The 14,428-nt window shown below is 38.5% G+C and overlaps 1 protein-coding gene across 1 annotated transcript in view; it reads left to right on the plus strand.

Annotated features, from left to right (window-relative positions):
- LOC122808627 (PILR alpha associated neural protein) overlaps positions 1-14,428 on the plus strand; it is a 718,070-nt gene that overhangs the window by 150,805 nt on the left and 552,837 nt on the right. The gene's annotated exons all lie outside the window — the stretch shown is intronic.

Below are 14,428 nucleotides of genomic sequence, written 5' to 3' on the forward strand. Positions count from 1 at the left end.
AGAAGTATTATGAATTCTGTTCAAAGTGTCTTTTAATGGAAACTCTTAACAAATTAACTTCTAACTTCATCTTAACAGAACATCCGACTCTCCTCTCAGTCCTTTCCTTTGGACAGCAAGAAACCCTTAACATTAGCTTTGACCTCCAAGAATTAAATGCAAAAGAGGAATGGCACAAGGATTGAACCCTGGAGTACACCACTAGTGACAGGTCTTTTAGAGGAGATAGAGCTGCTCATACTAATTTCTTGGTTACTATGTGAAGAGATTTGCTATCCAATAAGTTACATCAGGATTGACATTTATCTGGGAATTTATCTACAGTTTCTGACCATGGAAATGTGTTGAACACCTTTGTGTCATCCAGACTTCCGCAGTGGTGCAGCGGTAGCATTGTTGCCTCACAGCAAGAGGTTCTCCCATTTGATTCTTGGCTGGAGTGCAGGGAGTGCCTTCTGTGTGGAGTCTGCATGTCCTCCCCACGGTTGGGTGGGGTGTTCCAAAGACATGCGTAAAAGGGCGTGCCTTCGTTGAAGGTTGGACATCAAGCTGGCACCTCGGTGTTCGTGAAAAATCTACTGCCAATCATTAGCGGACCAGAGTTCCACTGTGGTGGCCCCTAACCGGGAAAAGCCAAAAGACAACAACAACAACCTTTGTGTCATCCAGATATGTGGTGTGCACTGTTTTGTCCTCATCGGTTGCTTCAGTACCTTTTCAAAGAAGTAAACAAGGTTAAGTAGGCTGGACCTGCTCTTGAGAAATCTGAATGTGGTTGGATCAATAGTCTCTAGCTTATCTATATCCTTATTTATTAAATTCTATAAAGATCCTTTCCATAGCTTTACAGATGGGGCCAGTCATGTTTATGGGGCTGTATTTACTGTGGTCCATTGAAGCCCTACCTTTGTGCAAGGGAATGACTGTTGCTGGCCTCCATTCATCCAGCATGAAGCCTGTTTTGAGACTGAAAATGAATATCTTGTGTTGGGGTTTAGACAAGGCATGTTTCAAGCTGACCAGGTGGCAGCTTGGTATGTTATCTGGCTGCATAGACATAGTGTTCTTGACCTTAGATAGCAACTTGAGTGACAGGTGTTTATGCAGATATATGATATGAGAATACTGTAAAGGAGGGGGTGATATTTGAGCTAAATTTATCCACTAGTACATTGTCTATGTCCTCTGAGTCTGAGCATGTGATAATGTTTGGTATTAGCTTTGCAAAGTGCTGGGAATTGTTTCTGACATTTTAACATAACTAAAGATGAATTTGTGGTGATCCTTCATTGGGGTGGGATTTGTAGTGACCCTTCATTGGGGGTGGGATTTGAGGTGACCCTTCACCTGCATGGCTACTCTTACCTTATATCTGTCTTTAGTTGATTTGTTCAGGTCCGGAGTTTCTTATTTAGTTTAGCAAGAATATTTTGCCATTTTAGGAGTTAAAATTACTTTTAAACACAATATGTTTTTTAACTATAGATCCTGTTTATGTTTGGGTTCCATCATAGGGGGTTATTTTTGAATTTGGCATTGCATTTATTTCATAGTGGAGCAGATGCATCTGTGCAGCTATTTACATGTTTGTAAAGTTTGGCAGTGAAGGATTGCCCATGAGCAGGGAGGTCATCAATGTGGAATAGGCTTTTGAATTTAACCAGGTCATCACTCAGTTTTAGTACATCTTTGCATAATCATTGACTACAAACGTATGGAAAAATGCTTTGAGCTAAAGTCTTACGGTGAATTTGATTGACTCATGATCTGCTTTGAACAAGAAGGAAGGAAGTTGCATGGGCGGGGCAAAGCTGGTCCATATTGGTAAGGACTAAATGCTAAGAACAATATCTCTGTGGGTCTTGATAACATCCCCAGATGTCTTCTGTCCATTGTCAAGCAACACCTGACCCATCACCTCCTTAACCTGTTAAAACCATGTCTCTCTACTGGTTATATCTCTGATAAGTGGACAATGGCCATCGTGGAGCACTATACAAAGGTGGCCTACAACTGCCCACAGAAACCATACATCTATTAGCCTTGGTAGTATCACCTGCAAGATTATGCAGTGAATACTTGCTGATCTGAATAACGGTGACATTGTTACTTTCTAGCCCCCTGACCCAAACCAATTTGGTTTCATGAAATTTAGAGCATGTCTACTCACCCTGGTTAAGTCTCTAAAAATGTTTTCATAGATTCTTAAAGTTTACAAGGCAGACTCAATTCACTGGCCATAATCACAATGCCAGTATCCACTCTTATTAGGCACATCCTCCCTTCAGGTGGGCTAAACAAGTCAGATCCTGTACAAAGGTCAGTCTGTCCACCCTGCATACCTTGATCTGGTAGAAGCTTTCCTTGCTATTCGTTATGCTGGTATAAGTAATAAACTCTCTCAACTCAACAGTATCCTTTATATGATCTGCTGCATTGCCATTTGGCTCACCAATAGACACGGATCACTTCATGTGCCATCCGAATGCATATCTCAGGTAGGCCAGTGCCTTGGGTCCCTCTTTTCCTTTTATGTTCCAATTGCTAATTGCACTCCTGTTTTGTAAAAACAGCTGTAGAAAGTTGGTAAGTTAAGCTTTCTTTAACTATGGCACTGTTATGTGCTCCCCCGGCTTCTTTTTATTAACTTGAGGAAGTACAGGTCATGTAAGCAACATGTTGAAGAGTCAGAAAAAAGCTAAAACAAGCTATTAATATGTACATTACGTATATCAAACGATTACAAGTTGGAAGTTTGAGTTATTTAATTAAGTTTAGAAGGGGGAACACTGAGTGCATTATCAAAAATAGTCTTCAACATACATAGTGTACAAAAGGTCAATACATCCAAAGAGCTACCCGCTCAGCGTGCAGGTTACTAGACTTGTTGTTGTGTTCTGCAGTCTAACTGCATTTTACATTTTCATGTGCAGTGAGACTGAACCTTAATGAAATAAATAAAACAAAATTAAATAAAAAAATAAAACATGAAATTGTACAGTTTTCATTAACTTCCTTCTTTTGTCTTGACAGTCCACTCATTCATGTCTGCACACTGTGCCTAATGTATACTTCCACCTGTGAGATTTAGAAAATTCCAGAAGCATCATGAGTCTAGGACTTTGCTAAAAACTGCTTTTTGACCATTACATTGTTATTGGACAGTACATGTGTTCCTTGAAGATGGAATATTACACGTACTTTCAATTCTGCCATTTACACAACATCTTTAAGGCTGAAAGTATCTCCTTGCATCTAGAAATGTTACTAGTTGCATCCCAAAATAATGTTTTTATTTATTTATTTATGTATGGGGTTTTTTTGTGAAGATAGAAGGCAAAAGGTTATAGTTGACCATGTTTTGTGACAATTGCAAACTTAGAGCAATTGCCTGTTCCTCTAAGGACTCTTGGAATACCAAAAAAGGGCTTTTACTTAATAATGGTTGGTTCACCAATCAAGGGGTCTCCCAAAATTCTAAGAAATGCAGCATAGTTACCTTTCAGAGACATTAGACCTCTGTCACTTACCATATAAATGGCACCCTCCCAAATTGACTTATTCATTAGGAACCTTTCCTGAAAATGATCTCTCTTTTGACCACAACATCTCGGATGTACTGAGGAAATCCTTTTATTCAGTCTAACTTATTTTTAATGATGTCTCTTTTGGAGACAAATACATCAACTTTGCATATTATTCCCTTCACAGACAGAGGTATCATTGGGTATGACAACCCTTTCAGCTTGTACCTCACTTATCATTTAAATCAATCTTATCTGTAAATGTTTAATTAGCTGTATGAGCTATATCCTTTTGTAACATGTGAAATGTAACTTGCAATTATTGTGGAGCTTTTCTCCCCGGGCCTCCACTGAAAACAGGCTCTTCTTGGCCCAGTGGACTTCCTCGGTCATCAAACTTAAATAATAATATAATAAAAATAAATAAATAAAATCTGAAAGGCCATAAAGATGCCGAACTAAGAGAGATGGATGAATTGGCTGTCTTAAGTTATTCTAAAACCTTATTTCTGTAGTCTGTTTCCTATAGGCTTTTGTAGTGGAAACTAGCATTGCAGACCGTGAATGACCTCACTGTTTTCTATCTCCTCATTCTCTATAGTACTACTATCAACTCTGAAGACTTAAACCTCTACCATCAGATTAATAATTCCCCCAGCATAACTGGTACTTAAACCATTATATGTGTTGCTTCTGGAAAAGACACCCCTTGCATATAAGCCAAACAATTCCTTTGTTACCTTCAAAACTAGACTTGATGACTGGATGGGAGATTGTAAATTCACATCAGAAACATGTGGTAATAATTAACTCGCTGTAGGAATTAACATGCCTTTACCTGTTGAGTGACACGGATAAACTTCCTGATAGCCACTTAGGCCACAAGTCTGATTTAAAACTATGAGCCTTTACTCAGACTAGTCAATGTTGGAGGTGTGCTCAGAAAAGAAGGATGTCAGAAGATCTGCAGGAGTCAGATAAAGAGACAATCGGCAGCATTAAAAAAAGAAGCAGGACATGCTACTACTGAAATATTAAATAAAGTTCCCTGTGTTTTCAATCATTTATTCATTTATTCATTTATTTTACACATTTATAACAATACAAAATATACAGCTGCCATTGCTGAGTCTTCAAAAATTGGTAGTCATAGGGTTGAGTGCACTGAAGTCAAACTCAAACAAATAAATAAATAAATATCCAAGCAATATTACTTACCTAAAATAAAACACACGGTCCATATATTCCATGAGAAGGCTTTGTTGGCCAATGGACCAAGTTTCTGCTAACATTTTAATTAAGCAGTTTAAGTTGCAATTCATTAACGTGTCCTGTGTATTATTATTATTCTGGTACTCTGCGATAATCGAGTGTTAGCTTCCTAAAGCCCACTTAGTCCTTGTGACCCAACTTTCCTTTCTCTCTCCACTAGTTACTGTGGACAGGGTCAGGAAGGCCACTTTCTGTCGGGCTACACAGCTGCTTTTGCTTTTCAGACGTTGACAATGTATTGAAGTAAGTGCTACAATGCATTTCCATTGTGTTTTTCAGTTAAATTTATTCCTCTCTGTATATCAACTAAAGATCACAAGTCAGTCATATTTGTAATAATGAATGTTTGAGAATTCACCATTCAGTTTATACGATCCACTTTGTCAAACATGGCACTGCTGTTGTGAGTTTTTTTAAATATTTTTATTAAATCCTATTTTAGACAGTTACATAAGTGCAGATAGATTAAGAGAAGAAAAAGCAAACCTTAGTAATATTTTCAAGTACTATATATATATATATATATATATATATATATATATATATATATATATATATATATATATATTGTTTTTAACAACCACTGTTTACTCCATCACTACAAAAACTGCTCAATTCCTACCTTCCCCTAAACCTCATTCCTCCTCCTGAACATTATTCTAAATATATTGTTCCCACACATTCCATTTATTTCTATATAATTTGCTCCTTCTCTTTTGAAAGAAATCCCACCTCCAGTTCTTTTATCTCCTTTACAACCAGCATTCAGTACTTTAATTACATTTGGTTTAGATTTTGATTTCCATTTTCTAGTAATTGCTTTTTTGGCAGCCAGTAACATTAAACTTAGCAAGGCCTTATTATTTATAGTCAGTTCTGACCCCATGTCCCAGCTCAATAGAATAATTTCCTTCGATGCAGTAATTTGTGTTACAAAAATAAGTACATTTTGTCCCCAGAAGAATAATCCCATACTCATACTTCACAGCTGCCTTCTGGGCACATTTTAAACACTGCAACCACTTTGGGCCATGTGACAGAACCGTGGTAAACGTTCTACTGAAACTGTCTGGGACAAAAATATTAAAACACTTTGAAGTTATGAAACAGTATTGCATTCAGTAACTGTACTCTTGTAAAAGTCTTTCATGGTTCAGCATTTCCTTTGGAAACTACACTGCAGCCATTTTGGGACCATGCCATGAATATGACAGCTGTAATGGATCAAATTCAGGTCAACATAATGTGATTTTCCAGCCTCAAAGATTTCACATTTACTGTGCAAAATTACCTCTGAAGCTGAATGTAAAATGATTACTATTTTTGTTCATGAGAAAGGGCCATAAAACGAGTAAATATCTGGAACAAAATACTGAAACTAAAAATCATACATTAATCAGATTAAATGTTCATTTACGTTATTAATTACTAACTTCACTACATATTTATTCCTTCCAAATGGATAGAGAAAAAGAGAGCTTGGTGTCCCATATATAAAGATGGAGGGAAAAATATTTTTTCTGGAATTATAAATATTATTTTTGTAATATCTATTAGAAGTTTTTTCCCCTTCTCCCTTAGGTTGTTCCTTGACCACTGCCACTATGACCATCTACCATGGCATTGTCCTCTCTGGCATCCAACTAATTCCCATGCCTAAGTGTCCAGATTAGGCTAACATTGAGACTTGGGACCCCCAAAAGGCACATCTGGAGGTCTGCTACTGTCTGCAAGCTAATATTTGAAATCAGTGACCGAGGGATGAAATCATTTCAGGGCAACCTTTGTGGATTGGGATGGCATGACTTTTTTTTCTAACATGCTTACTTTCAAAAGGCAATATATACATAGTGATGTTAACTAGAAAGCTGGTATTTCCTGTGTCAAATTATGTGCTTTGCAAGTATACCCGAATTCCACCAGGTAAAGATATGGCACCAATGAGACTCTCCCATGCCCTCCAGGAACGGACAACAGCCTAGCCCTATGCCCCTGTCCATCTAGCTTATTCCCTTTCCTAACCATTTTTCCAATTGCAGGAATCTGCTCCAGAGCCTGGATGACCAGTGGGACAAACAGACATGGGTGCTCAGTTCCATTAAGTCAGCCGATTTACATAATTCTTACCATTTATGTCAACACCAAATGACAGTTTTCTAATAGCAGGGTAGATTAGTATACTATTTAGATGACAGATCAAGCAAATCAAATAAAATTTCCTTTCTTTCTTTGATTATGTAAGTAGAACATTATGTGTGCAATTGCCAGTGAATAAAGCAACTTCTGAATATTCAATATTTTTCAATAAACCATGTCTAGTTTAAGTTTAATTATGGCAGCCTGTTTTAAACTGTGTATGAATTAAACGGGTTTCCAGTTAGCTGTATAACAGAAGGTCAAAGATTAGGATTCATGATTATTTCTCTTCACTTGAACACAGTCCCACAGAGATATTTGCTGGGATCAGCTTTATTAATTTGTTTCTGAATGTTCATCTGGAAATTAAATCAACGTATCTGTGTTAAATAATACTCTCAAAGTGATGTCTAGAGTTACTGATCAGTAACTATATGACAATCTGCAAGAGTTATTTTGCTAAACACTTCTGCGCAGTCCAAAATAAACTACCGTTGATTTATAAGAATTGTGAAACTATGCATCATGGCCTTTGTGCAGAGATCACATCCTGTATTTTAGGCTATTGTAAAAAATGCAGTTGCAAATAAAAAAAATGAGACAATAAAATGATAAGTGGGCAATTTTATTAAACAATACTGTTTATTTAACTGGTGTCAGCATATGCCTAGATCTGTCTACCTGAGGCAGGGAAAAGGATATGGACTTTTAACTAGCCTCATTTTCAAGTCTTATGTTCGATTCCCCACATTTTCCATTATGCACATGAATCTGAGCAAGTCACATAACCAGAGAATGGATCTAGACTGCACAGTTTTCATTTATTATTCTTTTAATAAACTGCAGAAAAAGTTGTAGCATGCATAGGATGTAATAAACTAGGTTTCAGTCCATGTCTGCAAGAATGTTTGATGCTCACATTTATTAATAAAGCAATAACTGATGACGTGGTGTGGTATATTGAAGATTTACCCATGGTTAATGTGGTTTAATCATGAGGGCAAAGCCCAAGTGATTAAATAAAGCCAACCGTGGGTAAATTTCAATATACCACAACCACAGAGTCGGTTATTGCTATTATACAATGACATTATTTAAGAAAAAAACGTACTTTTCTTAAATAATGTCTTTGTATAACTGTGCATTACTGTGCTTCTGCTGGTTGTGGCACACTGCTTCCTTGTTTTGATGCACTGAGCATGCGTATGGTACTTGCGTTCCCACACATACGCAGTACATCAATGCTTTGAAACGGAAGCAACGGAGAAAAGAAAGTCTCCGTTGCTCATTTTTTTTTTTTTTATTTGTTAAAAAAAAATGTTTTCAGCACTTTATACCAATGGAAAAAAGTCCGGTCGATTGGACCTTTTTCTGTTGGTATATTGTGGGATTTACAGCGGGCACGCGGTCCAATCAGCGTTAACGTTTTGGAATATTAATGGGGGGGGTCATTGTATAATAGTGCTTACAGTACAAGAAATGTATAGCTAGTGATTTTCCCTAGCATTCATTAATAAATAATTTAAAAAGGGCCATAGTATGAACTGTCTTGTGATATTAAACGTATTGATAAAAAAGTCTAAAGAATATGAAGAATCAGTTAGATAAGTATTGTAAAAAAGACAGTTGCTGTTGATAGTAAAGCTAGTTTTCATCCAATGTTCCAAAATGACGTTTAGATAATATTTTGTGTGACAATCATCTGGCTTAACTTGTGTCGCTCTTTTCTTCGCCTTTCTCTAGGGCTAGTGTAACCCGTGCGTAGGTTGTATAAATGTTATCGAGCGGGTCAGAGGTCCTCATGGAAACTTTAGGGGTAATGCCTTGTTTTTCTTCAGCAACATTTCCTTGTATAAATCCGTCTTTCAAGAAGCCAGAATGATAATCATTGTCAAAAATCAGTCCTGCTCGACCTTGCTAAGATTTTTTTGATTTTAATTTTGTTTGTTAGCCCGTTAAGTGGGTCTGTCCTTTATTGGATCCTTTACAAACAACTGTGGGACCACAAGGACAAGGGTAGTACCATATGAACTGGCATTTTAGTGTAGCCATTCAACTACCATAAAATACCCTACAGCCACTGAGAGTAGTGTGTTATGCTATTGCGACCATGAGGTGCACTGCCACCACTGACTGTAGTGCATAATGCTTCTGCTGTAATAAAATGCACTACAGTCACTGAGAGTAGTGCATAATGCCACTGTGGTATAAAATGCACTACAGCCACTAAGAGTAGTGTATAATGCTACTGCATAATAAAATGCAGTACTCCCACCGACAGTAGTACATAATGCTACTGGGGTAATAAAATGCACTACAGCCTCGGAGAGTAGGGCATAATTCTACTCCGGTAATAAAATAAACTTCACCCACTGAGTGTTGTGCATAATGCTACTGTAGTAATAAAATAGCATAGATCCACTGAGAGTAGTGCATAATGCTACTGCAGTAATAAAATACCCTGCAGCCACTGAGAGTAGTGCATAGTGCTACTGCAGTAATTAAATGAACTACAACCACTGAATGTAGTGCATAATGCTACTGCTGCAAAAAAAAAAAATACTACAGCCACTGAGAATAGTGCATAATGCTACTGTGGTATAAAATGCACTACAGCCACTGAGAATTGTGCATAGTGCTAATGTCGCATAAAATGCACTACAGCCACTGACAGTAGTGATAAGCTGCAGCTGTAATAAAATTCACTGCCACTGAGAGCACAGCATAATGCTGCTGCAGTAACAAAATGCTGTATAACCACTGACTATAGTGCATAATGGTACTGCTGCAATAAAAACACTACAGCCAATGAGAGTAGTGCATAATACTACTGTGGTATAAAATGCACTAGAGTCACTAAGAATTGTGCATAGTGCTAATGTGGTATAAAATGCACTAGAGCCACTGACAGCAGTCATAATATTGTAGCTGTAATAAAATGCACAGGCACTGAGAGTAGAGCATAATGTTGCTGCAGTAATAAAATGCACTACAGCCAGTGAGAGTATGGCATAATGCTACTGTGGTAATAAAATGTACTACGCCTACTGAGAATAGAGCTTAATTCTACTGCATAATAAAATGCAGTACTCCCACTGACAGTAGTACATAATGCTACTGTGGTAATAAAATGCCCTACAGCCTCTGAGAGTAGGACATAATGCTACTCCGGTAATAAAATAAACTTCACCTATTGAGTGTTGTGCATAATGCTACTGCAGTAATAAAATACCCTACAGCCACTGAGAGTAGTGCATAGTGCTACTGCAGTAATTAAATGCACTACAACCAATGACTGTAGTGCATAATGCTGCTGTGGTATAAAATTGTATTTATTTATTTAACATTTATTTTACCAGGATAAGTCCAACTGGACATCATGTGTCCTTTTTCAGTGGAGTCCTGGGGAGAAAAGCTCCAAAGAAATAACAGTGTACATACATGCTTTAGATAACAATAAAACTGGCATACAAGATAAGAGAAACAGTGAAGTACAAAAACAATTATGTAGAACAATAAGATACTCAGTAGTAGTACCATTATTTACAATATATACAAAAAGTATATTTCAGGTGAGAGTATAGTGTATGCATTAAAGGCTTCAACGGGTCACACATATGGAAAAGTGGGTCTTCAACGGGGGTCTTTGCAGTTGCAGAGAGGGTTAGTATTGAGGTGTAATTTAAGAAGGCCTTTAAAGGTGCCTGTGTGACTTTGTAGCCTGAGTTCAGGTGGGAGGGTGTTCCATGCTTTGGCAACATCATGGGAGAATAAGGCCTCCCCAGAACTGTTATTGCATGGATTAACTTCAATCAGGTTTTTGATACATGAACGTAGCTCCCTTTTAGGCTTGTGAAAATTTAGCATGTTGGCAAGGGCAGGGCACTTCCCCGGATGGAAGAGAATTTGATGGGCTATGATCAGCTGTTGGTAGCGTAAGAGGTTTGGAAATTCTAACCAGTGCAGTTTAGTTAGGGATAGGCAATGGTGGGAATGTGATCTATTATTGGCAGTGCACCTAGCTGTTTTATTGTAGCATGTAGAGAGTTTGTTCAGGTTGGTTTTGTTAATATTGATGAGAATTGGAGAGGCGTAAAGTAGTGTTGATAAGAGATGAGTTCTGGCTATTGTTGTTATAGTGTCAGGGGTTAGGAATACTTTGCAAAAATATAGGCAACCTAGTTTTTTATGGACTTCAGAGATCGTTTGAGATATGTGCTTATTGTATTTAAGTTGGTGATCAATAGTGATGCCTAAGAGATTAGCCTCAGTTACTGGAGTGATGAGGGTGCTATTGGTAGACATGATGGCAAAGGTGGTGTTGCAGTGTTTGGTTGGGTGGAACAGTATTAGCTGTGTTTTTTGGGGGTTTAGTATTAGTTGGTAGTTGTTTAGCCAATTCTCTACCTCAGTGAAGGATTCTTGGGCTTTACTTTGAAGTAATTGGATGTTTGTTGCTGAGCAGATTAGGGTAGTGTCATCCACATACTGGACAATGTTGGCTTTAGTGGTAGCTAGGTGGAGAATATTTGTAAATATGTTGAAGAGATGGGGGCCAAGGATTGAACCTTGTGGGACACCACATGTGACAGGGAGTGGGGGGATAGGGAGTTGCCCCATTTGACAGATTGTGACCGGTTGTTTAGGTAACTGTTAAACCATTGTAGAGTGGGGTCATCAAGGTTGAGTTCTGCTAGACAGGTGAGGAGTTTGTTATGGGAAACTGTATCAAATGCCTTGGATAGGTCTAAGAAGGTGGCATTGGCCAGCTTTCCTTGGTTCCTGTGTGAATTTATGGTATTGGACAAGTTAATTAGGGCAGTGTTGGTGCTATGGGAATGTCTGAATCCATGTTGGGTTTTAGTTAGAAGGTTGTTGGTTAGCAGGTGGGTAAGGAGTTGGTGGTGGATATATTTTTCTAGAATTTTTGAGAGAGGTAATAGCGTTGCAATGAGACGGTAGTTGGAGAGGTCAGTAGATGGACGTCCCTTGTGGAGGGGGATGATATATGAGGTTTTCCATAATGAAGGAATAGTATGCAGGGTGATAGATCTGTTAATAAGTAGGGAGACAGAGTAGGCAATGGCCTTGGATGCAATTTGTAGATATTTAGCTGGAAGACTGTCAGCAGCTAGGGTGGTAGGTCTGAGTTTAGCTAAGAGATTTTGAATGGTAGATGTTGGTACTGGGGTGAGTGTGAAGGGGTGGAGTTAATCTGGTAGTTTAAGGGTTGAGGTTGGGTTGTGGGTGCTATTGCACTTACCAGGCTCAGTATTGAAGAGGTAAAGTAGTTATTGAAACTAGAGGCTATATGTGAATCAGTACCTTTGATATCTGGGGGTGGTGTGGTGACTTTTTCAGGCTGGAGGATGTTGTTCACTGCAGCCCAGAATTTCTGTGGGTTGTTGTTATGTTTCCTTTGTAGGGAAATATAGTGGTTTATCTTGTCCAACCTGACCTGTTTTTTTGCTTTATTTCTGAGCTCAGCAAAGCTTTGTCTAGTTTCGGGAGGTTTGTATTTTTGCCAAGTTAACCAAGCTTTGTCTCTAGTCTTGAGTAAGATTTTCTGTGGTTTTGTTTAACCGGGGAGCAGGGCTACTTCACATTTTTATTGTTTTCAGTGGGACTAGTTGGTTTAAAATCCCTAGGAATTTGGCCTTAAAGTATTCTACTGCAATATCCAGGGGAAGGGTTTTTATAGGAGCGCAGTCGCAGGATTTTAGGGCATCTGAGAATTGTACTGGGGAGAAGTTTTTGTGGGAGCGGATTTGTAAGACAGCGGGGGTGTTGGTAGATTTTAGTTTGTGCTGAAGGAGAAAAGTTGGGTTATGGTCACTGAGGGAATCAGGTAGTATCCCGGATAGGTGGTCAGTATTGTGCTGGTTAGTCAGGATCCAGTCTAAGGTGGATTCACATTTGGTGGTTTTGTCAATTCTTGTGGGTGAGTGTATGGGTCGAACGAAATTTTATAGGTTTATGCGGTTAGTGGCGACAGCCATGGAGAATTGTGCATAGTGCTAATGTGGTATAAAATGCACTACAGACACTGAGAGCAGTGATAATGTTGCAGCTGTAATAAAATGCACAGGCACTGAGAGTAGTGCATAATGCTAATGTGGTATAAAATGCACTACAGCCATGGAGGATTGTGCATAGTGCTAATGTGGTATAAAATGCATTACAGCCACTGGCAGTAGTGACAATGTTGCAGCTGTAATAAAATGCACAGCCACTGAGAGTAGTGCATAATGCTACTGTGGTATAAAATGCACTACAGCCATGAAGAATTGTGCATAGTGCTAATGTGGTATAAAATGCACTACAGCCACTGACAGTAGTGACAATGTTGCAGTTGTAATAAAATGCACAGGCACTGAGAGTAGTGCATAATGCTACTGTGGTATAAAATGCAATACAGCCATGGAGAATTGTGCATAGTGCTAATTTGATATAAAATGCACTACAGACACTGAGAGCAGTGATAATGTTACTGCTGTAATAAAACACACTACACCTACTAAGAATAGAGCTTACTGCTACTGTAGTGATAAAATATACTACAACTACTGAAAACAGAGCTTAATGCTACTGTAGTAATAAAATGCATTACAACCACTCAGAGTAGTGCATAGTGCTGAGGTAATAAAATGCACTAAACCCATTGAGAGTAGTGCATAATGCTGATGAGGTAATAAAATACTGTAAACCTAAAAACTGTAAAAAAAAGCTTCTACCAAAATCTACTACAAAAACACCACAACAACCCTCAAAAGTTCTGGGCAGGCTTAAATCAACTATTTTGTCCAGGTCACTCCACCACCCCAACCCCGGCTAACTACACCCATAGATCCCCAGAGACCATAGCTAGCGCCTTTAATAACTTTTTCACTGAAACAATCCAATCCCTAGCAAATTAACTAACCCCCTCTAACTTAAACCACATGCCTAATCTACTTAATAATCACCCGGAATTTAGCTTCCAACCAGTATCCACTAGTTTTATCAAAACACCTCTAAAAAAATTAAAACCTACCACCCTCGCTGCTGACTTCCTCCCTGCAGAGTACCTACAAATAGCTGCAGATGCCATTGCATATCCCATATCTATCCTCATCAAGAGAACCTTATCCGAAAATGCTATCCCCTCCCTCTGGAAAATATCGCACGTCATCCTACTCCATAAAGGTGGTAGCTCCTCAGACATATCCAACTATAGACCCATTGCCATTCTTTCCCCACTAGCCAAAATAATGGAGACATTTGTACACAAGCAACTAATGCAATACCGTTCACAGAATAACTTACTATCCGAATCCCAGCATGGTTTCAGGCCACACCACAGCACCACGTCAGCCATCCTTTCCTTCACTACTGCCTTAAACCAAAACAGGAATGACAACAGGCTAACCTCTTCCCTCTTTCTTGCCCTGTCAAAAGCCTTTGACATGGTCAACCATGAACTTCTCATTCTTTCTCTAAAATGTATTTCCCTCAAC

The sequence above is a fragment of the Protopterus annectens genome, chromosome 8.part0 (assembly GCF_019279795.1).
Source record: "Protopterus annectens isolate FY-2018-M chromosome 8.part0, PAN1.0, whole genome shotgun sequence".
NCBI classification, from domain to species: Eukaryota; Metazoa; Chordata; order Ceratodontiformes; family Protopteridae; genus Protopterus; species Protopterus annectens.